The sequence below is a fragment of the Callionymus lyra genome, chromosome 2, assembly GCF_982586985.1.
Source record: "Callionymus lyra chromosome 2, fCalLyr1.hap1.1, whole genome shotgun sequence".
NCBI lineage: Eukaryota > Metazoa > Chordata > Actinopteri > Syngnathiformes > Callionymidae > Callionymus > Callionymus lyra.
Genome location: NC_141819.1, coordinates 38,205,868 through 38,229,962, shown reverse-complemented (window position 1 = coordinate 38,229,962; position 24,095 = coordinate 38,205,868). Strand labels below are relative to the sequence as shown.

Genomic DNA, 24,095 nt, shown 5'->3' with positions numbered 1-24,095 from the left:
ACGGTCCGTGCACGCACCGCCAGAAGATGGCTTCTCGACACATGGTAAAGGTTTGTACCAGATCGTTCCGTCGCTACCTTGATTTCTATAATAATTCTTGGACTCTCCTGGCGTTGCTTTTTGTTACAGCCTTCTTAGTCGCTAATTTTAGTTTTTTTGTATTTTAGATCACCTGTAGTTTGGACTCCTCCTCTGTTCCCCTTCGCTTTTGTTTTCCTGGTGGACGTTTTGTGTTGTGGAGTTTCGCCGCATGGACTGTTTGGAGTAATTGGTGTTTGGAGAGACTCATTAAAGAACTGGAACTTTTAAGAAAACTTTGAATTCCGCACTTGGATCCTCAGTTCCTCGTACGCGACAGAACTGGCCCGTGGAAGTAAGTCAAAATGTGAATGTCATGTGATTTTTGGCCTCACGGTCCTGGTCTTGGGCCGGAGGGAGTGCAAAAGCTTACAGCACCTGGTATTCCCAGGCGGTCTCCCATCCAAGTACTAACCAGGCCCGACCCTGCTTAGCTTCCGAGATCGGACGAGATCGGGCGTGTTCAGGGTGGTATGGCCGTAAGCAATTGCTGATGTCAAAGCGAGCGCATTTATACTTGACCCACAATCCTCCTGTCACTGCTGTAGTATTCCATCCACTAGCGCATGACGAACATCCTCATGTCTCCACATATTCCAATCTAATGATACTTTATCACCCACCCCGGTTTTGCCAGGAGAAGGTCAAAATAATGGACCACGAGCGTCTTATCAGCATTCACTTGGATTGAGGTTTGACTCATGAAGAGATTTTTTGGACATCATAGCCACAAATTGTATTATTTTTAGCAGGGAAAGACATCATCAGGATCCGTAATGCACAGATACTTTAGCGTCAACAATATTGTGACATAGAGGAGGTGCAGAACTTGACTGATGTTAGTTTCACAGCTTGATCTTGTCGCTCTCCTGTGAGACAAATGCAGTACTTCAAGTCAATCTTGTGGAATAATTCTTCCAGCTCCATTCTCTTTGGCTTCTGGTCTCTCAATCGATCAGTTGCTTATCGTAAATTAAAGTAATAATACATAAATGAATGACGTGTGTGGCCAAAATAAAAACTAAAATGATCAATATTTCCTATGGGATTTGAAAAAAAATAAAGACTTGTTGATTTTGGTTGAACACAAAGTGAGAACAAAAAAAAAGAAAAGTGCTTACCATAGCTAGTGGAGAACGTTAGTGGTCCATTGAGTCTTAAGTGTGGTGGACTGGCCCGTGGAAGTAAGTCAAAATGTGAATGTCATGTGATTTTTGGCCTCACGGTCCTGGTCTTGGGCCGGAGGGAGTGCAAAAGCTTACAGCACCTGGTATTCCCAGGCGGTCTCCCATCCAAGTACTAACCAGGCCCGACCCTGCTTAGCTTCCGAGATCGGACGAGATCGGGCGTGTTCAGGGTGGTATGGCCGTAAGCAATTGCTGATGTCAAAGCGAGCGCCTTTATACTTGACCCACAATCCTCCTGTCACTGCTGTAGTATTCCATCCGCTAGCGCATGACGAACATCCTCATGTCTCCACATATTCCAATCTAATGATACTTTATCACCCGCCCCGGTTTTGCCAGGAGAAGGTCAAAATAATGGACCACGAGCGTCTTATCAGCATTCATTTGGATTGAGGTTATTGTATTATTTTTAGCAGGGAAATGCATAATCAGGATCCGTAATGCACAGATACTTTGGCGTCAACAATATTGGGACATGTAGGAGGTGCAGAACTTGACTGAGGAGCAGTTTACAGGCCTTGGTTACAGGTGGCTGTATGGAAAATGTTAGTTTCACAGCTGGTCCTTGCGAGACGCCACCTTCGCATGCCAACAAACGCACTCAAATGGTGAACACCGCCATCTCGTGGCCAAAATCAAAACTACAATGATCAATATTTGCAATGGGATTTGGAAATAATAATACTTTAGCGTCAACAATATTGGGACATAGAGGAGGTGCAGAACTTGACTGATGTTAGTTTCACAGCTTGATCTTGTCGCTCTCCTGTGAGACAAATGCAGTACTTCAAGTCAATCTCGTGGAATAATTCTTCCAGCTCCATTCTCTTTGGCTTCTGGTCTCTCAATCGATCAGTTGCTTATCGTAAATTAAAGTAATAATACATAAATGAATGACGTGTGTGGCCAAAATAAGAACTAAAATGATCAATATTTCCTATGGGATTTGAAAAAAAATAAAGACTTGTTGATTTTGGTTGAACACAAAGTGAGAACAAAAAAAAAGAAAAGTGCCTACCATAGCTAGTGGAGAACGTTAGTGGTCCATTGAGTCTTAAGTGTGGTGGACTGGCCCGTGGAAGTAAGTCAAAATGTGAATGTCATGTGATTTTTGGCCTCACGGTCCTGGTCTTGGGCCGGAGGGAGTGCAAAAGCTTACAGCACCTGGTATTCCCAGGCGGTCTCCCATCCAAGTACTAACCAGGCCCGACCCTGCTTAGCTTCCGAGATCGGACGAGATCGGGCGTGTTCAGGGTGGTATGGCCGTAAGCAATTGCTGATGTCAAAGCGAGCGCCTTTATACTTGACCCACAATCCTCCTGTCACTGCTGTAGTATTCCATCCACTAGCGCATGACGAACATCCTCATGTCTCCACATATTCCAATCTAATGATACTTTATCACCCGCCCCGGTTTTGCCAGGAGAAGGTCAAAATAATGGACCACGAGCGTCTTATCAGCATTCATTTGGATTGAGGTTATTGTATTATTTTTAGCAGGGAAATGCATAATCAGGATCCGTAATGCACAGATACTTTGGCGTCAACAATATTGGGACATGTAGGAGGTGCAGAACTTGACTGAGGAGCAGTTTACAGGCCTTGGTTACAGGTGGATGTATGGAAAATGTTAGTTTCACAGCTGGTCCTTGCGAGACGCCACCTTCGCATGCCAACAAACGCACTCAAATGGTGAACACCGCCATCTCGTGGCCAAAATCAAAACTACAATGATCAATATTTGCAATGGGATTTGGAAATAATAAAGACTTGTTGATTTTGGTTGAAAACAAAGGGACTAAAAACAAGTGCTTGGCCATAACTAGAGAATGTTACTGATCCTTTGAGGCTTAAGTGTGGTGAACTTGTCATAGATCTATGTTTATTTCCCCGTGGTTCGTTCTTTTGCTTTTTGTTGCAGAGGAGGAATCACCAACTGCAGGCGATTAGGCAATCAAGGAGCGATGCTGAAAGGTCCGACGGTCCGTGCACGCACCGCCAGAAGATGGCTTCTCGACACATGGTAAAGGTTTGTACCAGATCGTTCCGTCGCTACCTTGATTTCTATACTAATTCTTGGACTCTCCTGGCGTTGCTTTTTGTTACAGTCTTCTTAGTCGCTGATTTTAGTTTTGTATTTTAGATCACCTGTAGTTTGGACTCCTACTCTGTTCCCCTTCGCTTTTGTTTTCCTGGTGGACGTTTTGTGTTGTGGAGTTTCGCCGCATGGACTGTTTGGAGTAATTGGTGTTTGGAGAGACTCATTAAAGAACTGGAACTTTTAAGAAAACTTTGAATTCCGCACTTGGATCCTCAGTTCCTCGTACGCGACAGAACTGGCCCGTGGAAGTAAGTCAAAATGTGAATGTCATGTGATTTTTGGCCTCACGGTCCTGGTCTTGGGCCGGAGGGAGTGCAAAAGCTTACAGCACCTGGTATTCCCAGGCGGTCTCCCATCCAAGTACTAACCAGGCCCGACCCTGCTTAGCTTCCGAGATCGGACGAGATCGGGCGTGTTCAGGGTGGTATGGCCGTAAGCAATTGCTGATGTCAAAGCGAGCGCCTTTATACTTGACCCACAATCCTCCTGTCACTGCTGTAGTATTCCATCCACTAGCGCATGACGAACATCCTCATGTCTCCACATATTCCAATCTAATGATACTTTATCACCTGCCCCGGTTTTGCCAGGAGAAGGTCAAAATAATGGACCACGAGCGTCTTATCAGCATTCATTTGGATTGAGGTTATTGTATTATTTTTAGCAGGGTAATGCATAATCAGGATCCGTAATGCACAGATACATTGGCGTCAACAATATTGGGACATGTAGGAGGTGCAGAACTTGACTGAGGAGCAGTTTACAGGCCTTGGTTACAGGTGGATGTATGGAAAATGTTAGTTTCACAGCTGGTCCTTGCGAGACGCCACCTTCGCATGCCAACAAACACACTCAAATGGTGAACACCGCCATCTCGTGGCCAAAATCAAAACTACAATGATCAATATTTGCAATGGGATTTGGAAATAATAATACTTTAGCGTCAACAATATTGGCACATAGAGGAGGTGCAGAACTTGACTGATGTTAGTTTCACAGCTTGATCTTGTCGCTCTCCTGTGAGACAAATGCAGTACTTCAAGTCAATCTCGTGGAATAATTCTTCCAGCTCCATTCTCTTTGGCTTCTGGTCTCTCAATCGATCAGTTGCTTATCGTAAATTAAAGTAATAATACATAAATGAATGACGTGTGTGGCCAAAATAAAAACTAAAATGATCAATATTTCCTATGGGATTTGAAAAAAAATAAAGACTTGTTGATTTTGGTTGAACACAAAGTGAGAACAAAAAAAAAGAAAAGTGCCTACCATAGCTAGTGGAGAACGTTAGTGGTCCATTGAGTCTTAAGTGTGGTGGACTGGCCCGTGGAAGTAAGTCAAAATGTGAATGTCATGTGATTTTTGGCCTCACGGTCCTGGTCTTGGGCCGGAGGGAGTGCAAAAGCTTACAGCACCTGGTATTCCCAGGCGGTCTCCCATCCAAGTACTAACCAGGCCCGGCCCTGCTTAGCTTCCGAGATCGGACGAGATCGGGCGTGTTCAGGGTGGTATGGCCGTAAGCAATTGCTGATGTCAAAGCGAGCGCCTTTATACTTGACCCACAATCCTCCTGTCACTGCTGTAGTATTCCATCCACTAGCGCATGACGAACATCCTCATGTCTCCACATATTCCAATCTAATGATACTTTATCACCTGCCCCGGTTTTGCCAGGAGAAGGTCAAAATAATGGACCACGAGCGTCTTATCAGCATTCATTTGGATTGAGGTTATTGTATTATTTTTAGCAGGGTAATGCATAATCAGGATCCGTAATGCACAGATACATTGGCGTCAACAATATTGGGACATGTAGGAGGTGCAGAACTTGACTGAGGAGCAGTTTACAGGCCTTGGTTACAGGTGGATGTATGGAAAATGTTAGTTTCACAGCTGGTCCTTGCGAGACGCCACCTTCGCATGCCAACAAACACACTCAAATGGTGAACACCGCCATCTCGTGGCCAAAATCAAAACTACAATGATCAATATTTGCAATGGGATTTGGAAATAATAATACTTTAGCGTCAACAATATTGTGACATAGAGGAGGTGCAGAACTTGACTGATGTTAGTTTCACAGCTTGATCTTGTCGCTCTCCTGTGAGACAAATGCAGTACTTCAAGTCAATCTCGTGGAATAATTCTTCCAGCTCCATTCTCTTTGGCTTCTGGTCTCTCAATCGATCAGTTGCTTATCGTAAATTAAAGTAATAATACATAAATGAATGACGTGTGTGGCCAAAATAAAAACTAAAATGATCAATATTTCCTATGGGATTTGAAAAAAAATAAAGACTTGTTGATTTTGGTTGAACACAAAGTGAGAACAAAAAAAAAGAAAAGTGCCTACCATAGCTAGTGGAGAACGTTAGTGGTCCATTGAGTCTTAAGTGTGGTGGACTGGCCCGTGGAAGTAAGTCAAAATGTGAATGTCATGTGATTTTTGGCCTCACGGTCCTGGTCTTGGGCCGGAGGGAGTGCAAAAGCTTACAGCACCTGGTATTCCCAGGCGGTCTCCCATCCAAGTACTAACCAGGCCCGACCCTGCTTAGCTTCCGAGATCGGACGAGATCGGGCGTGTTCAGGGTGGTATGGCCGTAAGCAATTGCTGATGTCAAAGCGAGCGCCTTTATACTTGACCCACAATCCTCCTGTCACTGCTGTAGTATTCCATCCACTAGCGCATGACGAACATCCTCATGTCTCCACATATTCCAATCTAATGATACTTTATCACCTGCCCCGGTTTTGCCAGGAGAAGGTCAAAATAATGGACCACGAGCGTCTTATCAGCATTCATTTGGATTGAGGTTATTGTATTATTTTTAGCAGGGAAATGCATAATCAGGATCCGTAATGCACAGATACTTTGGCGTCAACAATATTGTGACATAGAGGAGGTGCAGAACTTGACTGATGTTAGTTTCACAGCTTGATCTTGTCGCTCTCCTGTGAGACAAATGCAGTACTTCAAGTCAATCTCGTGGAATAATTCTTCCAGCTCCATTCTCTTTGGCTTCTGGTCTCTCAATCGATCAGTTGCTTATCGTAAATTAAAGTAATAATACATAAATGAATGACGTGTGTGGCCAAAATAAAAACTAAAATGATCAATATTTCCTATGGGATTTGAAAAAAAATAAAGACTTGTTGATTTTGGTTGAACACAAAGTGAGAACAAAAAAAAAGAAAAGTGCCTACCATAGCTAGTGGAGAACGTTAGTGGTCCATTGAGTCTTAAGTGTGGTGGACTGGCCCGTGGAAGTAAGTCAAAATGTGAATGTCATGTGATTTTTGGCCTCACGGTCCTGGTCTTGGGCCGGAGGGAGTGCAAAAGCTTACAGCACCTGGTATTCCCAGGCGGTCTCCCATCCAAGTACTAACCAGGCCCGACCCTGCTTAGCTTCCGAGATCGGACGAGATCGGGCGTGTTCAGGGTGGTATGGCCGTAAGCAATTGCTGATGTCAAAGCGAGCGCCTTTATACTTGACCCACAATCCTCCTGTCACTGCTGTAGTATTCCATCCACTAGCGCATGACGAACATCCTCATGTCTCCACATATTCCAATCTAATGATACTTTATCACCTGCCCCGGTTTTGCCAGGAGAAGGTCAAAATAATGGACCACGAGCGTCTTATCAGCATTCATTTGGATTGAGGTTATTGTATTATTTTTAGCAGGGAAATGCATAATCAGGATCCGTAATGCACAGATACTTTGGCGTCAACAATATTGGGACATGTAGGAGGTGCAGAACTTGACTGAGGAGCAGTTTACAGGCCTTGGTTACAGGTGGATGTATGGAAAATGTTAGTTTCACAGCTGGTCCTTGCGAGACGCCACCTTCGCATGCCAACAAACGCACTCAAATGGTGAACATCGCCATCTCGTGGCCAAAATCAAAACTACAATGATCAATATTTGCAATGGGATTTGGAAATAATAAAGACTTGTTGATTTTGGTTGAAAACAAAGGGACTAAAAACAAGTGCTTGGCCATAACTAGAGAATGTTACTGATCCTTTGAGGCTTAAGTGTGGTGAACTTGTCATAGATCTATGTTTATTTCCCCGTGGTTCGTTCTTTTGCTTTTTGTTGCAGAGGAGGAATCACCAACTGCAGGCGATTAGGCAATCAAGGAGCGATGCTGAAAGGTCCGACGGTCCGTGCACGCACCGCCAGAAGATGGCTTCTCGACACATGGTAAAGGTTTGTACCAGATCGTTCCGTCGCTACCTTGATTTCTATAATAATTCTTGGACTCTCCTGGCGTTGCTTTTTGTTACAGCCTTCTTAGTCGCTAATTTTAGTTTTTTTGTATTTTAGATCACCTGTAGTTTGGACTCCTCCTCTGTTCCCCTTCGCTTTTGTTTTCCTGGTGGACGTTTTGTGTTGTGGAGTTTCGCCGCATGGACTGTTTGGAGTAATTGGTGTTTGGAGAGACTCATTAAAGAACTGGAACTTTTAAGAAAACTTTGAATTCCGCACTTGGATCCTCAGTTCCTCGTACGCGACAGAACTGGCCCGTGGAAGTAAGTCAAAATGTGAATGTCATGTGATTTTTGGCCTCACGGTCCTGGTCTTGGGCCGGAGGGAGTGCAAAAGCTTACAGCACCTGGTATTCCCAGGCGGTCTCCCATCCAAGTACTAACCAGGCCCGACCCTGCTTAGCTTCCGAGATCGGACGAGATCGGGCGTGTTCAGGGTGGTATGGCCGTAAGCAATTGCTGATGTCAAAGCGAGCGCATTTATACTTGACCCACAATCCTCCTGTCACTGCTGTAGTATTCCATCCACTAGCGCATGACGAACATCCTCATGTCTCCACATATTCCAATCTAATGATACTTTATCACCCACCCCGGTTTTGCCAGGAGAAGGTCAAAATAATGGACCACGAGCGTCTTATCAGCATTCACTTGGATTGAGGTTTGACTCATGAAGAGATTTTTTGGACATCATAGCCACAAATTGTATTATTTTTAGCAGGGAAAGACATCATCAGGATCCGTAATGCACAGATACTTTAGCGTCAACAATATTGTGACATAGAGGAGGTGCAGAACTTGACTGATGTTAGTTTCACAGCTTGATCTTGTCGCTCTCCTGTGAGACAAATGCAGTACTTCAAGTCAATCTTGTGGAATAATTCTTCCAGCTCCATTCTCTTTGGCTTCTGGTCTCTCAATCGATCAGTTGCTTATCGTAAATTAAAGTAATAATACATAAATGAATGACGTGTGTGGCCAAAATAAAAACTAAAATGATCAATATTTCCTATGGGATTTGAAAAAAAATAAAGACTTGTTGATTTTGGTTGAACACAAAGTGAGAACAAAAAAAAAGAAAAGTGCTTACCATAGCTAGTGGAGAACGTTAGTGGTCCATTGAGTCTTAAGTGTGGTGGACTGGCCCGTGGAAGTAAGTCAAAATGTGAATGTCATGTGATTTTTGGCCTCACGGTCCTGGTCTTGGGCCGGAGGGAGTGCAAAAGCTTACAGCACCTGGTATTCCCAGGCGGTCTCCCATCCAAGTACTAACCAGGCCCGACCCTGCTTAGCTTCCGAGATCGGACGAGATCGGGCGTGTTCAGGGTGGTATGGCCGTAAGCAATTGCTGATGTCAAAGCGAGCGCCTTTATACTTGACCCACAATCCTCCTGTCACTGCTGTAGTATTCCATCCACTAGCGCATGACGAACATCCTCATGTCTCCACATATTCCAATCTAATGATACTTTATCACCCGCCCCGGTTTTGCCAGGAGAAGGTCAAAATAATGGACCACGAGCGTCTTATCAGCATTCATTTGGATTGAGGTTATTGTATTATTTTTAGCAGGGAAATGCATAATCAGGATCCGTAATGCACAGATACTTTGGCGTCAACAATATTGGGACATGTAGGAGGTGCAGAACTTGACTGAGGAGCAGTTTACAGGCCTTGGTTACAGGTGGCTGTATGGAAAATGTTAGTTTCACAGCTGGTCCTTGCGAGACGCCACCTTCGCATGCCAACAAACGCACTCAAATGGTGAACACCGCCATCTCGTGGCCAAAATCAAAACTACAATGATCAATATTTGCAATGGGATTTGGAAATAATAATACTTTAGCGTCAACAATATTGGGACATAGAGGAGGTGCAGAACTTGACTGATGTTAGTTTCACAGCTTGATCTTGTCGCTCTCCTGTGAGACAAATGCAGTACTTCAAGTCAATCTCGTGGAATAATTCTTCCAGCTCCATTCTCTTTGGCTTCTGGTCTCTCAATCGATCAGTTGCTTATCGTAAATTAAAGTAATAATACATAAATGAATGACGTGTGTGGCCAAAATAAGAACTAAAATGATCAATATTTCCTATGGGATTTGAAAAAAAATAAAGACTTGTTGATTTTGGTTGAACACAAAGTGAGAACAAAAAAAAAGAAAAGTGCCTACCATAGCTAGTGGAGAACGTTAGTGGTCCATTGAGTCTTAAGTGTGGTGGACTGGCCCGTGGAAGTAAGTCAAAATGTGAATGTCATGTGATTTTTGGCCTCACGGTCCTGGACTTGGGCCGGAGGGAGTGCAAAAGCTTACAGCACCTGGTATTCCCAGGCGGTCTCCCATCCAAGTACTAACCAGGCCCGACCCTGCTTAGCTTCCGAGATCGGACGAGATCGGGCGTGTTCAGGGTGGTATGGCCGTAAGCAATTGCTGATGTCAAAGCGAGCGCCTTTATACTTGACCCACAATCCTCCTGTCACTGCTGTAGTATTCCATCCACTAGCGCATGACGAACATCCTCATGTCTCCACATATTCCAATCTAATGATACTTTATCACCCGCCCCGGTTTTGCCAGGAGAAGGTCAAAATAATGGACCACGAGCGTCTTATCAGCATTCATTTGGATTGAGGTTATTGTATTATTTTTAGCAGGGAAATGCATAATCAGGATCCGTAATGCACAGATACTTTGGCGTCAACAATATTGGGACATGTAGGAGGTGCAGAACTTGACTGAGGAGCAGTTTACAGGCCTTGGTTACAGGTGGATGTATGGAAAATGTTAGTTTCACAGCTGGTCCTTGCGAGACGCCACCTTCGCATGCCAACAAACACACTCAAATGGTGAACACCGCCATCTCGTGGCCAAAATCAAAACTACAATGATCAATATTTGCAATGGGATTTGGAAATAATAATACTTTAGCGTCAACAATATTGGCACATAGAGGAGGTGCAGAACTTGACTGATGTTAGTTTCACAGCTTGATCTTGTCGCTCTCCTGTGAGACAAATGCAGTACTTCAAGTCAATCTCGTGGAATAATTCTTCCAGCTCCATTCTCTTTGGCTTCTGGTCTCTCAATCGATCAGTTGCTTATCGTAAATTAAAGTAATAATACATAAATGAATGACGTGTGTGGCCAAAATAAAAACTAAAATGATCAATATTTCCTATGGGATTTGAAAAAAAATAAAGACTTGTTGATTTTGGTTGAACACAAAGTGAGAACAAAAAAAAAGAAAAGTGCCTACCATAGCTAGTGGAGAACGTTAGTGGTCCATTGAGTCTTAAGTGTGGTGGACTGGCCCGTGGAAGTAAGTCAAAATGTGAATGTCATGTGATTTTTGGCCTCACGGTCCTGGTCTTGGGCCGGAGGGAGTGCAAAAGCTTACAGCACCTGGTATTCCCAGGCGGTCTCCCATCCAAGTACTAACCAGGCCCGACCCTGCTTAGCTTCCGAGATCGGACGAGATCGGGCGTGTTCAGGGTGGTATGGCCGTAAGCAATTGCTGATGTCAAAGCGAGCGCCTTTATACTTGACCCACAATCCTCCTGTCACTGCTGTAGTATTCCATCCACTAGCGCATGACGAACATCCTCATGTCTCCACATATTCCAATCTAATGATACTTTATCACCCGCCCCGGTTTTGCCAGGAGAAGGTCAAAATAATGGACCACGAGCGTCTTATCAGCATTCATTTGGATTGAGGTTATTGTATTATTTTTAGCAGGGAAATGCATAATCAGGATCCGTAATGCACAGATACTTTGGCGTCAACAATATTGGGACATGTAGGAGGTACAGAACTTGACTGAGGAGCAGTTTACAGGCCTTGGTTACAGGTGGCTGTATGGAAAATGTTAGTTTCACAGCTGGTCCTTGCGAGACGCCACCTTCGCATGCCAACAAACGCACTCAAATGGTGAACACCGCCATCTCGTGGCCAAAATCAAAACTACAATGATCAATATTTGCAATGGGATTTGGAAATAATAATACTTTAGCGTCAACAATATTGGGACATAGAGGAGGTGCAGAACTTGACTGATGTTAGTTTCACAGCTTGATCTTGTCGCTCTCCTGTGAGACAAATGCAGTACTTCAAGTCAATCTCGTGGAATAATTCTTCCAGCTCCATTCTCTTTGGCTTCTGGTCTCTCAATCGATCAGTTGCTTATCGTAAATTAAAGTAATAATACATAAATGAATGACGTGTGTGGCCAAAATAAAAACTAAAATGATCAATATTTCCTATGGGATTTGAAAAAAAATAAAGACTTGTTGATTTTGGTTGAACACAAAGTGAGAACAAAAAAAAAGAAAAGTGCCTACCATAGCTAGTGGAGAACGTAAGAGGTCCAATAAGTCTTAAGTGTGGTTGACTGGCCCGTGGAAGTAATCAAAATGTGAATGTCATGTGATTTTTGGCCTCACGGTCCTGGTCTTGGGCCGGAGGGAGTGCAAAAGCTTACAGCACCTGGTATTCCCAGGCGGTCTCCCATCCAAGTACTAACCAGGCCCGACCCTGCTTAGCTTCCGAGATCGGACGAGATCGGGCGTGTTCAGGGTGGTATGGCCGTAAGCAATTGCTGATGTCAAAGCGAGCGCCTTTATACTTGACCCACAATCCTCCTGTCACTGCTGTAGTATTCCATCCACTAGCGCATGACGAACATCCTCATGTCTCCACATATTCCAATCTAATGATACTTTATCACCCGCCCCGGTTTTGCCAGGAGAAGGTCAAAATAATGGACCACGAGCGTCTTATCAGCATTCATTTGGATTGAGGTTATTGTATTATTTTTAGCAGGGAAATGCATAATCAGGATCCGTAATGCACAGATACTTTGGCGTCAACAATATTGGGACATGTAGGAGGTACAGAACTTGACTGAGGAGCAGTTTACAGGCCTTGGTTACAGGTGGCTGTATGGAAAATGTTAGTTTCACAGCTGGTCCTTGCGAGACGCCACCTTCGCATGCCAACAAACGCACTCAAATGGTGAACACCGCCATCTCGTGGCCAAAATAAAAACTACAATGATCAATATTTGCAATGGGATTTGGAAATAATAATACTTTAGCGTCAACAATATTGGGACATAGAGGAGGTGCAGAACTTGACTGATGTTAGTTTCACAGCTTGATCTTGTCGCTCTCCTGTGAGACAAATGCAGTACTTCAAGTCAATCTCGTGGAATAATTCTTCCAGCTCCATTCTCTTTGGCTTCTGGTCTCTCAATCGATCAGTTGCTTATCGTAAATTAAAGTAATAATACATAAATGAATGACGTGTGTGGCCAAAATAAAAACTAAAATGATCAATATTTCCTATGGGATTTGAAAAAAAATAAAGACTTGTTGATTTTGGTTGAACACAAAGTGAGAACAAAAAAAAAGAAAAGTGCCTACCATAGCTAGTGGAGAACGTAAGAGGTCCAATAAGTCTTAAGTGTGGTTGACTGGCCCGTGGAAGTAATCAAAATGTGAATGTCATGTGATTTTTGGCCTCACGGTCCTGGTCTTGGGCCGGAGGGAGTGCAAAAGCTTACAGCACCTGGTATTCCCAGGCGGTCTCCCATCCAAGTACTAACCAGGCCCGACCCTGCTTAGCTTCCGAGATCGGACGAGATCGGGCGTGTTCAGGGTGGTATGGCCGTAAGCAATTGCTGATGTCAAAGCGAGCGCCTTTATACTTGACCCACAATCCTCCTGTCACTGCTGTAGTATTCCATCCACTAGCGCATGACGAACATCCTCATGTCTCCACATATTCCAATCTAATGATACTTTATCACCCGCCCCGGTTTTGCCAGGAGAAGGTCAAAATAATGGACCACGAGCGTCTTATCAGCATTCATTTGGATTGAGGTTATTGTATTATTTTTAGCAGGGAAATGCATAATCAGGATCCGTAATGCACAGATACTTTGGCGTCAACAATATTGGGACATGTAGGAGGTACAGAACTTGACTGAGGAGCAGTTTACAGGCCTTGGTTACAGGTGGCTGTATGGAAAATGTTAGTTTCACAGCTGGTCCTTGCGAGACGCCACCTTCGCATGCCAACAAACGCACTCAAATGGTGAACACCGCCATCTCGTGGCCAAAATCAAAACTACAATGATCAATATTTGCAATGGGATTTGGAAATAATAATACTTTAGCGTCAACAATATTGGGACATAGAGGAGGTGCAGAACTTGACTGATGTTAGTTTCACAGCTTGATCTTGTCGCTCTCCTGTGAGACAAATGCAGTACTTCAAGTCAATCTCGTGGAATAATTCTTCCAGCTCCATTCTCTTTGGCTTCTGGTCTCTCAATCGATCAGTTGCTTATCGTAAATTAAAGTAATAATACATAAATGAATGACGTGTGTGGCCAAAATAAAAACTAAAATGATCAATATTTCCTATGGGATTTGAAAAAAAATAAAGACTTGTTGATTTTGGTTGAACACAAAGTGAGAACAAAAAAAAAGAAAAGTGCCTACCATAGCTAGTGGAGAACATAAGAGGTCCAATTAGTCTTAAGTGTGGTTGACTGGCCCGTGGAAGTAATCAAAATGTGAATGTCATGTGATTTTTGGCCTCACGGTCCTGGTCTTGGGCCGGAGGGAGTGCAAAAGCTTACAGCACCTGGTATTCCCAGGCGGTCTCCCATCCAAGTACTAACCAGGCCCGACCCTGCTTAGCTTCCGAGATCGGACGAGATCGGGCGTGTTCAGGGTGGTATGGCCGTAAGCAATTGCTGATGTCAAAGCGAGCGCCTTTATACTTGACCCACAATCCTCCTGTCACTGCTGTAGTATTCCATCCACTAGCGCATGACGAACATCCTCATGTCTCCACATATTCCAATCTAATGATACTTTATCACCCGCCCCGGTTTTGCCAGGAGAAGGTCAAAATAATGGACCACGAGCGTCTTATCAGCATTCATTTGGATTGAGGTTATTGTATTATTTTTAGCAGGGAAATGCATAATCAGGATCCGTAATGCACAGATACTTTGGCGTCAACAATATTGGGACATGTAGGAGGTACAGAACTTGACTGAGGAGCAGTTTACAGGCCTTGGTTACAGGTGGCTGTATGGAAAATGTTAGTTTCACAGCTGGTCCTTGCGAGACGCCACCTTCGCATGCCAACAAACGCACTCAAATGGTGAACACCGCCATCTCGTGGCCAAAATCAAAACTACAATGATCAATATTTGCAATGGGATTTGGAAATAATAATACTTTAGCGTCAACAATATTGGGACATAGAGGAGGTGCAGAACTTGACTGATGTTAGTTTCACAGCTTGATCTTGTCGCTCTCCTGTGAGACAAATGCAGTACTTCAAGTCAATCTCGTGGAATAATTCTTCCAGCTCCATTCTCTTTGGCTTCTGGTCTCTCAATCGATCAGTTGCTTATCGTAAATTAAAGTAATAATACATAAATGAATGACGTGTGTGGCCAAAATAAAAACTAAAATGATCAATATTTCCTATGGGATTTGAAAAAAAATAAAGACTTGTTGATTTTGGTTGAACACAAAGTGAGAACAAAAAAAAAGAAAAGTGCCTACCATAGCTAGTGGAGAACGTAAGAGGTCCAATAAGTCTTAAGTGTGGTTGACTGGCCCGTGGAAGTAATCAAAATGTGAATGTCATGTGATTTTTGGCCTCACGGTCCTGGTCTTGGGCCGGAGGGAGTGCAAAAGCTTACAGCACCTGGTATTCCCAGGCGGTCTCCCATCCAAGTACTAACCAGGCCCGACCCTGCTTAGCTTCCGAGATCGGACGAGATCGGGCGTGTTCAGGGTGGTATGGCCGTAAGCAATTGCTGATGTCAAAGCGAGCGCCTTTATACTTGACCCACAATCCTCCTGTCACTGCTGTAGTATTCCATCCACTAGCGCATGACGAACATCCTCATGTCTCCACATATTCCAATCTAATGATACTTTATCACCCGCCCCGGTTTTGCCAGGAGAAGGTCAAAATAATGGACCACGAGCGTCTTATCAGCATTCATTTGGATTGAGGTTATTGTATTATTTTTAGCAGGGAAATGCATAATCAGGATCCGTAATGCACAGATACTTTGGCGTCAACAATATTGTGACATAGAGGAGGTGCAGAACTTGACTGATGTTAGTTTCACAGCTTGATCTTGTCGCTCTCCTGTGAGACAAATGCAGTACTTCAAGTCAATCTCGTGGAATAATTCTTCCAGCTCCATTCTCTTTGGCTTCTGGTCTCTCAATCGATCAGTTGCTTATCGTAAATTAAAGTAATAATACATAAATGAATGACGTGTGTGGCCAAAATAAAAACTAAAATGATCAATATTTCCTATGGGATTTGAAAAAAAATAAAGACTTGTTGATTTTGGTTGAACACAAAGTGAGAACAAAAAAAAAGAAAAGTGCCTACCATAGCTAGTGGAGAACGTTAGTGGTCCATTGAGTCTTAAGTGTGGTGGACTGGCCCGTGGAAGTAAGTCAAAATGTGAATGTCATGTGATTTTTGGCCTCACGGTCCTGGTCTTGGGCCGGAGGGAGTGCAAAAGCTTACAGCACCTGGTATTCCCAGGCGGTCTCCCATCCAAGTACTAACCAGGCCCGACCCTGCTTAGCTTCCGAGATCGGACGAGATCGGGCGTGTTCAGGGTGGTATGGCCGTAAGCAATTGCTGATGTCAAAGCGAGCGCCTTTATACTTGACCCACAATCCTCCTGTCACTGCTGTAGTATTCCATCCACTAGCGCATGACGAACATCCTCATGTCTCCACATATTCCAATCTAATGATACTTTATCACCCGCCCCGGTTTTGCCAGGAGAAGGTCAAAATAATGGACCACGAGCGTCTTATCAGCATTCATTTGGATTGAGGTTATTGTATTATTTTTAGCAGGGAAATGCATAATCAGGATCCGTAATGCACAGATACTTTGGCGTCAACAATATTGGGACATGTAGGAGGTGCAGAACTTGACTGAGGAGCAGTTTACAGGCCTTGGTTACAGGTGGCTGTATGGAAAATGTTAGTTTCACAGCTGGTCCTTGCGAGACGCCACCTTCGCATGCCAACAAACGCACTCAAATGGTGAACACCGCCATCTCGTGGCCAAAATAAAAACTACAATGATCAATATTTGCAATGGGATTTGGAAATAATAAAGACTTGTTGATTTTGGTTGAAAACAAAGGGACTAAAAACAAGTGCTTGGCCATAACTAGAGAATGTTACTGATCCTTTGAGGCTTAAGTGTGGTGAACTTGTCATAGATCTATGTTTATTTCCCCGTGGTTCGTTCTTTTGCTTTTTGTTGCAGAGGAGGAATCACCAACTGCAGGCGATTAGGCAATCAAGGAGCGATGCTGAAAGGTCCGACGGTCCGTGCACGCACCGCCAGAAGATGGCTTCTCGACACATGGTAAAGGTTTGTACCAGATCGTTCCGTCGCTACCTTGATTTCTATAATAATTCTTGGACTCTCCTGGCGTTGCTTTTTGTTACAGCCTTCTTAGTCGCTAATTTTAGTTTTTTTGTATTTTAGATCACCTGTAGTTTGGACTCCTCCTCTGTTCCCCTTCGCTTTTGTTTTCCTGGTGGACGTTTTGTGTTGTGGAGTTTCGCCGCATGGACTGTTTGGAGTAATTGGTGTTTGGAGAGACTCATTAAAGAACTGGAACTTTTAAGAAAACTTTGAATTCCGCACTTGGATCCTCAGTTCCTCGTACGCGACAGAACTGGCCCGTGGAAGTAAGTCAAAATGTGAATGTCATGTGATTTTTGGCCTCACGGTCCTGGTCTTGGGCCGGAGGGAGTGCAAAAGCTTACAGCACCTGGTATTCCCAGGCGGTCTCCCATCCAAGTACTAACCAGGCCCGACCCTGCTTAGCTTCCGAGATCGGACGAGATCGGGCGTGTTCAGGGTGGTATGGCCGTAAGCAATTGCTGATGTCAAAGCGAGCGCCTTTATACTTGACCCACAATCCTCCTGTCACTGCTGTAGTATTCCATCCGCTAGCGCATGACGAACATCCTCATGTCTCCACATATTCCAATCTAATGATACTTTATCACCCGCCCCGGTTTTGCCAGGAGAAGGTCAAAATAATGGACCACGAGCATCTTATCAGCATTCATTTGGATTGAGGTTATTGTATTATTTTTAGCAGGGAAATGCATAATCAGGATCCGTAATGCACAGATACTTTGGCGTCAACAATATTGGGACATGTAGGAGGTGCAGAACTTGACTGAGGAGCAGTTTACAGGCCTTGGTTACAGGTGGCTGTATGGAAAATGTTAGTTTCACAGCTGGTCCTTGCGAGACGCCACCTTCGCATGCCAACAAACGCACTCAAATGGTGAACACCGCCATCTCGTGGCCAAAATCAAAACTACAATGATCAATATTTGCAATGGGATTTGGAAATAATAATACTTTAGCGTCAACAATATTGGCACATAGAGGAGGTGCAGAACTTGACTGATGTTAGTTTCACAGCTTGATCTTGTCGCTCTCCTGTGAGACAAATGCAGTACTTCAAGTCAATCTCGTGGAATAATTCTTCCAGCTCCATTCTCTTTGGCTTCTGGTCTCTCAATCGATCAGTTGCTTATCGTAAATTAAAGTAATAATACATAAATGAATGACGTGTGTGGCCAAAATAAAAACTAAAATGATCAATATTTCCTATGGGATTTGAAAAAAAATAAAGACTTGTTGATTTTGGTTGAACACAAAGTGAGAACAAAAAAAAAGAAAAGTGCCTACCATAGCTAGTGGAGAACGTAAGAGGTCCAATTAGTCTTAAGTGTGGTTGACTGGCCCGTGGAAGTAATCAAAATGTGAATGTCATGTGATTTTTGGCCTCACGGTCCTGGTCTTGGGCCGGAGGGAGTGCAAAAGCTTACAGCACCTGGTATTCCCAGGCGGTCTCCCATCCAAGTACTAACCAGGCCCGACCCTGCTTAGCTTCCGAGATCGGACGAGATCGGGCGTGTTCAGGGTGGTATGGCCGTAAGCAATTGCTGATGTCAAAGCGAGCGCCTTTATACTTGACCCACAATCCTCCTGTCACTGCTGTAGTATTCCATCCACTAGCGCATGACGAACATCCTCATGTCTCCACATATTCCAATCTAATGATACTTTATCACCCGCCCCGGTTTTGCCAGGAGAAGGTCAAAATAATGGACCACGAGCGTCTTATCAGCATTCATTTGGATTGAGGTTATTGTATTATTTTTAGCAGGGAAATGCATAATCAGGATCCGTAATGCACAGATACTTTGGCGTCAACAATATTGGGACATATAGGAGGTGCAGAACTTGACTGAGGAGCAGTTTACAGGCCTTGGTTACAGGTGGCTGTATGGAAAATGTTAGTTTCACAGCTGGTCCTTGCGAGACGCCACCTTCGCATGCCAACAAACGCACTCAAATGGTGAACACCGCCATCTCGTGGCCAAAATCAAAACTACAATGATCAATATTTGCAATGGGATTTGGAAATAATAAAGACTTGTTGATTTTGGTTGAAAACAAAGGGACTAAAAACAAGTGCTTGGCCATAACTAGAGAATGTTACTGATCCTTTGAGGCTTAAGTGTGGTGAACTTGTCATAGATCTATGTTTATTTCCCCGTGGTTCGTTCTTTTGCTTTTTGTTGCAGAGGAGGAATCACCAACTGCAGGCGATTAGGCAATCAAGGAGCGATGCTGAAAGGTCCGACGGTCCGTGCACGCACCGCCAGAAGATGGCTTCTCGACACATGGTAAAGGTTTGTACCAGATCGTTCCGTCGCTACCTTGATTTCTATAATAATTCTTGGACTCTCCTGGCGTTGCTTTTTGTTACAGCCTTCTTAGTCGCTAATTTTAGTTTTTTTGTATTTTAGATCACCTGTAGTTTGGACTCCTCCTCTGTTCCCCTTCGCTTTTGTTTTCCTGGTGGACGTTTTGTGTTGTGGAGTTTCGCCGCATGGACTGTTTGGAGTAATTGGTGTTTGGAGAGACTCATTAAAGAACTGGAACTTTTAAGAAAACTTTGAATTCCGCACTTGGATCCTCAGTTCCTCGTACGCGACAGAACTGGCCCGTGGAAGTAAGTCAAAATGTGAATGTCATGTGATTTTTGGCCTCACGGTCCTGGTCTTGGGCCGGAGGGAGTGCAAAAGCTTACAGCACCTGGTATTCCCAGGCGGTCTCCCATCCAAGTACTAACCAGGCCCGACCCTGCTTAGCTTCCGAGATCGGACGAGATCGGGCGTGTTCAGGGTGGTATGGCCGTAAGCAATTGCTGATGTCAAAGCGAGCGCCTTTATACTTGACCCACAATCCTCCTGTCACTGCTGTAGTATTCCATCCACTAGCGCATGACGAACATCCTCATGTCTCCACATATTCCAATCTAATGATACTTTATCACCCGCCCCGGTTTTGCCAGGAGAAGGTCAAAATAATGGACCACGAGCGTCTTATCAGCATTCATTTGGATTGAGGTTATTGTATTATTTTTAGCAGGGAAATGCATAATCAGGATCCGTAATGCACAGATACTTTGGCGTCAACAATATTGGGACATGTAGGAGGTGCAGAACTTGACTGAGGAGCAGTTTACAGGCCTTGGTTACAGGTGGATGTATGGAAAATGTTAGTTTCACAGCTGGTCCTTGCGAGACGCCACCTTCGCATGCCAACAAACGCACTCAAATGGTGAACACCGCCATCTCGTGGCCAAAATAAAAACTACAATGATCAATATTTGCAATGGGATTTGGAAATAATAAAGACTTGTTGATTTTGGTTGAAAACAAAGGGACTAAAAACAAGTGCTTGGCCATAACTAGAGAATGTTACTGATCCTTTGAGGCTTAAGTGTGGTGAACTTGTCATAGATCTATGTTTATTTCCCCGTGGTTCGTTCTTTTGCTTTTTGTTGCAGAGGAGGAATCACCAACTGCAGGCGATTAGGCAATCAAGGAGCGATGCTGAAAGGTCCGACGGTCCGTGCACGCACCGCCAGAAGATGGCTTCTCGACACATGGTAAAGATTTGTACCAGATCGTTCCGTCGCTACCTTGATTTCTATAATAATTCTTGGACTCTCCTGGCGTTGCTTTTTGTTACAGCCTTCTTAGTCGCTAATTTTAGTTTTTTTGTATTTTAGATCACCTGTAGTTTGGACTCCTCCTCTGTTCCCCTTCGCTTTTGTTTTCCTGGTGGACGTTTTGTGTTGTGGAGTTTCGCCGCATGGACTGTTTGGAGTAATTGGTGTTTGGAGAGACTCATTAAAGAACTGGAACTTTTAAGAAAACTTTGAATTCCGCACTTGGATCCTCAGTTCCTCGTACGCGACAGAACTGGCCCGTGGAAGTAAGTCAAAATGTGAATGTCATGTGATTTTTGGCCTCACGGTCCTGGTCTTGGGCCGGAGGGAGTGCAAAAGCTTACAGCACCTGGTATTCCCAGGCGGTCTCCCATCCAAGTACTAACCAGGCCCGACCCTGCTTAGCTTCCGAGATCGGACGAGATCGGGCGTGTTCAGGGTGGTATGGCCGTAAGCAATTGCTGATGTCAAAGCGAGCGCCTTTATACTTGACCCACAATCCTCCTGTCACTGCTGTAGTATTCCATCCACTAGCGCATGACGAACATCCTCATGTCTCCACATATTCCAATCTAATGATACTTTATCACCCGCCCCGGTTTTGCCAGGAGAAGGTCAAAATAATGGACCACGAGCGTCTTATCAGCATTCATTTGGATTGAGGTTATTGTATTATTTTTAGCAGGGAAATGCATAATCAGGATCCGTAATGCACAGATACTTTGGTGTCAACAATATTGGGACATGTAGGAGGTACAGAACTTGACTGAGGAGCAGTTTACAGGCCTTGGTTACAGGTGGCTGTATGGAAAATGTTAGTTTCACAGCTGGTCCTTGCGAGACGCCACCTTCGCATGCCAACAAACGCACTCAAATGGTGAACACCGCCATCTCGTGGCCAAAATCAAAACTACAATGATCAATATTTGCAATGGGATTTGGAAATAATAATACTTTAGCGTCAACAATATTGGGACATAGAGGAGGTGCAGAACTTGACTGATGTTAGTTTCACAGCTTGATCTTGTCGCTCTCCTGTGAGACAAATGCAGTACTTCAAGTCAATCTCGTGGAATAATTCTTCCAGCTCCATTCTCTTTGGCTTCTGGTCTCTCAATCGATCAGTTGCTTATCGTAAATTAAAGTAATAATACATAAATGAATGACGTGTGTGGCCAAAATAAAAACTAAAATGATCAATATTTCCTATGGGATTTGAAAAAAAATAAAGACTTGTTGATTTTGGTTGAACACAAAGTGAGAACAAAAAAAAAGAAAAGTGCCTACCATAGCTAGTGGAGAACGTAAGAGGTCCAATTAGTCTTAAGTGTGGTGGACTGGCCCGTGGAAGTAATCAAAATGTGAATGTCATGTGATTTTTGGCCTCACGGTCCTGGTCTTGGGCCGGAGGGAGTGCAAAAGCTTACAGCACCTGGTATTCCCAGGCGGTCTCCCATCCAAGTACTAACCAGGCCCGACCCTGCTTAGCTTCCGAGATCGGACGAGATCGGGCGTGTTCAGGGTGGTATGGCCGTAAGCAATTGCTGATGTCAAAGCGAGCGCCTTTATACTTGACCCACAATCCTCCTGTCACTGCTGTAGTATTCCATCCACTAGCGCATGACGAACATCCTCATGTCTCCACATATTCCAATCTAATGATACTTTATCACCCGCCCCGGTTTTGCCAGGAGAAGGTCAAAATAATGGACCACGAGCGTCTTATCAGCATTCATTTGGATTGAGGTCATTGTATTATTTTTAGCAGGGAAATGCATAATCAGGATCCGTAATGCACAGATACTTTGGCGTCAACAATATTGGGACATGTAGGAGGTACAGAACTTGACTGAGGAGCAGTTTACAGGCCTTGGTTACAGGTGGCTGTATGGAAAATGTTAGTTTCACAGCTGGTCCTTGCGAGACGCCACCTTCGCATGCCAACAAACGCACTCAAATGGTGAACACCGCCATCTCGTGGCCAAAATCAAAACTACAATGATCAATATTTGCAATGGGATTTGGAAATAATAATACTTTAGCGTCAACAATATTGGGACATAGAGGAGGTGCAGAACTTGACTGATGTTAGTTTCACAGCTTGATCTTGTCGCTCTCCTGTGAGACAAATGCAGTACTTCAAGTCAATCTCGTGGAATAATTCTTCCAGCTCCATTCTCTTTGGCTTCTGGTCTCTCAATCGATCAGTTGCTTATCGTAAATTAAAGTAATAATACATAAATGAATGACGTGTGTGGCCAAAATAAAAACTAAAATGATCAATATTTCCTATGGGATTTGAAAAAAAATAAAGACTTGTTGATTTTGGTTGAACACAAAGTGAGAACAAAAAAAAAGAAAAGTGCCTACCATAGCTAGTGGAGAACGTAAGAGGTCCAATTAGTCTTAAGTGTGGTTGACTGGCCCGTGGAAGTAATCAAAATGTGAATGTCATGTGATTTTTGGCCTCACGGTCCTGGTCTTGGGCCGGAGGGAGTGCAAAAGCTTACAGCACCTGGTATTCCCAGGCGGTCTCCCATCCAAGTACTAACCAGGCCCGACCCTGCTTAGCTTCCGAGATCGGACGAGATCGGGCGTGTTCAGGGTGGTATGGCCGTAAGCAATTGCTGATGTCAAAGCGAGCGCCTTTATACTTGACCCACAATCCTCCTGTCACTGCTGTAGTATTCCATCCACTAGCGCATGACGAACATCCTCATGTCTCCACATATTCCAATCTAATGATACTTTATCACCCGCCCCGGTTTTGCCAGGAGAAGGTCAAAATAATGGACCACGAGCGTCTTATCAGCATTCATTTGGATTGAGGTTATTGTATTATTTTTAGCAGGGAAATGCATAATCAGGATCCGTAATGCACAGATACTTTGGCGTCAACAATATTGGGACATGTAGGAGGTACAGAACTTGACTGAGGAGCAGTTTACAGGCCTTGGTTACAGGTGGCTGTATGGAAAATGTTAGTTTCACAGCTGGTCCTTGCGAGACGCCACCTTCGCATGCCAACAAACGCACTCAAATGGTGAACACCGCCATCTCGTGGCCAAAATAAAAACTACAATGATCAATATTTGCAATGGGATTTGGAAATAATAATACTTTAGCGTCAACAATATTGGGACATAGAGGAGGTGCAGAACTTGACTGATGTTAGTTTCACAGCTTGATCTTGTCGCTCTCCTGTGAGACAAATGCAGTACTTCAAGTCAATCTCGTGGAATAATTCTTCCAGCTCCATTCTCTTTGGCTTCTGGTCTCTCAATCGATCAGTTGCTTATCGTAAATTAAAGTAATAATACA

At 44.0% G+C, this 24,095-nt stretch overlaps 22 non-coding genes across 22 annotated transcripts; all 22 read right to left on the bottom strand.

Moving 5' to 3' along the window:
* Positions 1-444: 444 nt before the first annotated feature.
* On the bottom strand, positions 445-563 carry LOC148086856 (5S ribosomal RNA). Its single transcript, XR_015710578.1, has one exon. It is a non-coding gene; the product is annotated as a 5S ribosomal RNA (ribosomal RNA).
* Positions 564-1,333: 770 nt separating this feature from the next.
* LOC148086855 (5S ribosomal RNA) lies at positions 1,334-1,452 on the bottom strand. Its single transcript, XR_015710576.1, has one exon. It is a non-coding gene; the product is annotated as a 5S ribosomal RNA (ribosomal RNA).
* A 965-nt stretch (positions 1,453-2,417) lies between these two features.
* LOC148086854 (5S ribosomal RNA) lies at positions 2,418-2,536 on the bottom strand. Its single transcript, XR_015710575.1, has one exon. It is a non-coding gene; the product is annotated as a 5S ribosomal RNA (ribosomal RNA).
* A 1,149-nt stretch (positions 2,537-3,685) lies between these two features.
* On the bottom strand, positions 3,686-3,804 carry LOC148086853 (5S ribosomal RNA). Its single transcript, XR_015710574.1, has one exon. It is a non-coding gene; the product is annotated as a 5S ribosomal RNA (ribosomal RNA).
* A 965-nt stretch (positions 3,805-4,769) lies between these two features.
* Positions 4,770-4,888, bottom strand: LOC148086852 (5S ribosomal RNA). The gene has a single exon (XR_015710606.1). It is a non-coding gene; the product is annotated as a 5S ribosomal RNA (ribosomal RNA).
* A 965-nt stretch (positions 4,889-5,853) lies between these two features.
* Positions 5,854-5,972, bottom strand: LOC148086851 (5S ribosomal RNA). The gene has a single exon (XR_015710573.1). It is a non-coding gene; the product is annotated as a 5S ribosomal RNA (ribosomal RNA).
* A 732-nt stretch (positions 5,973-6,704) lies between these two features.
* Positions 6,705-6,823, bottom strand: LOC148086850 (5S ribosomal RNA). The gene has a single exon (XR_015710572.1). It is a non-coding gene; the product is annotated as a 5S ribosomal RNA (ribosomal RNA).
* A 1,152-nt stretch (positions 6,824-7,975) lies between these two features.
* Positions 7,976-8,094, bottom strand: LOC148086849 (5S ribosomal RNA). The gene has a single exon (XR_015710571.1). It is a non-coding gene; the product is annotated as a 5S ribosomal RNA (ribosomal RNA).
* Positions 8,095-8,864: 770 nt separating this feature from the next.
* LOC148086848 (5S ribosomal RNA) lies at positions 8,865-8,983 on the bottom strand. Its single transcript, XR_015710570.1, has one exon. It is a non-coding gene; the product is annotated as a 5S ribosomal RNA (ribosomal RNA).
* A 965-nt stretch (positions 8,984-9,948) lies between these two features.
* On the bottom strand, positions 9,949-10,067 carry LOC148086847 (5S ribosomal RNA). Its single transcript, XR_015710569.1, has one exon. It is a non-coding gene; the product is annotated as a 5S ribosomal RNA (ribosomal RNA).
* A 965-nt stretch (positions 10,068-11,032) lies between these two features.
* Positions 11,033-11,151, bottom strand: LOC148086846 (5S ribosomal RNA). Its single transcript, XR_015710568.1, has one exon. It is a non-coding gene; the product is annotated as a 5S ribosomal RNA (ribosomal RNA).
* Positions 11,152-12,115: 964 nt separating this feature from the next.
* LOC148086845 (5S ribosomal RNA) lies at positions 12,116-12,234 on the bottom strand. The gene has a single exon (XR_015710567.1). It is a non-coding gene; the product is annotated as a 5S ribosomal RNA (ribosomal RNA).
* A 964-nt stretch (positions 12,235-13,198) lies between these two features.
* LOC148086844 (5S ribosomal RNA) lies at positions 13,199-13,317 on the bottom strand. The gene has a single exon (XR_015710565.1). It is a non-coding gene; the product is annotated as a 5S ribosomal RNA (ribosomal RNA).
* A 964-nt stretch (positions 13,318-14,281) lies between these two features.
* Positions 14,282-14,400, bottom strand: LOC148086843 (5S ribosomal RNA). Its single transcript, XR_015710564.1, has one exon. It is a non-coding gene; the product is annotated as a 5S ribosomal RNA (ribosomal RNA).
* A 964-nt stretch (positions 14,401-15,364) lies between these two features.
* Positions 15,365-15,483, bottom strand: LOC148086842 (5S ribosomal RNA). Its single transcript, XR_015710563.1, has one exon. It is a non-coding gene; the product is annotated as a 5S ribosomal RNA (ribosomal RNA).
* A 732-nt stretch (positions 15,484-16,215) lies between these two features.
* LOC148086841 (5S ribosomal RNA) lies at positions 16,216-16,334 on the bottom strand. The gene has a single exon (XR_015710562.1). It is a non-coding gene; the product is annotated as a 5S ribosomal RNA (ribosomal RNA).
* A 1,152-nt stretch (positions 16,335-17,486) lies between these two features.
* LOC148086840 (5S ribosomal RNA) lies at positions 17,487-17,605 on the bottom strand. Its single transcript, XR_015710561.1, has one exon. It is a non-coding gene; the product is annotated as a 5S ribosomal RNA (ribosomal RNA).
* A 964-nt stretch (positions 17,606-18,569) lies between these two features.
* On the bottom strand, positions 18,570-18,688 carry LOC148086839 (5S ribosomal RNA). Its single transcript, XR_015710674.1, has one exon. It is a non-coding gene; the product is annotated as a 5S ribosomal RNA (ribosomal RNA).
* Positions 18,689-19,840: 1,152 nt separating this feature from the next.
* Positions 19,841-19,959, bottom strand: LOC148086838 (5S ribosomal RNA). Its single transcript, XR_015710673.1, has one exon. It is a non-coding gene; the product is annotated as a 5S ribosomal RNA (ribosomal RNA).
* Positions 19,960-21,111: 1,152 nt separating this feature from the next.
* LOC148086837 (5S ribosomal RNA) lies at positions 21,112-21,230 on the bottom strand. Its single transcript, XR_015710672.1, has one exon. It is a non-coding gene; the product is annotated as a 5S ribosomal RNA (ribosomal RNA).
* Positions 21,231-22,194: 964 nt separating this feature from the next.
* On the bottom strand, positions 22,195-22,313 carry LOC148086836 (5S ribosomal RNA). The gene has a single exon (XR_015710671.1). It is a non-coding gene; the product is annotated as a 5S ribosomal RNA (ribosomal RNA).
* A 964-nt stretch (positions 22,314-23,277) lies between these two features.
* On the bottom strand, positions 23,278-23,396 carry LOC148086835 (5S ribosomal RNA). The gene has a single exon (XR_015710670.1). It is a non-coding gene; the product is annotated as a 5S ribosomal RNA (ribosomal RNA).
* Between the last annotated feature and the right edge of the window lie 699 nt (positions 23,397-24,095).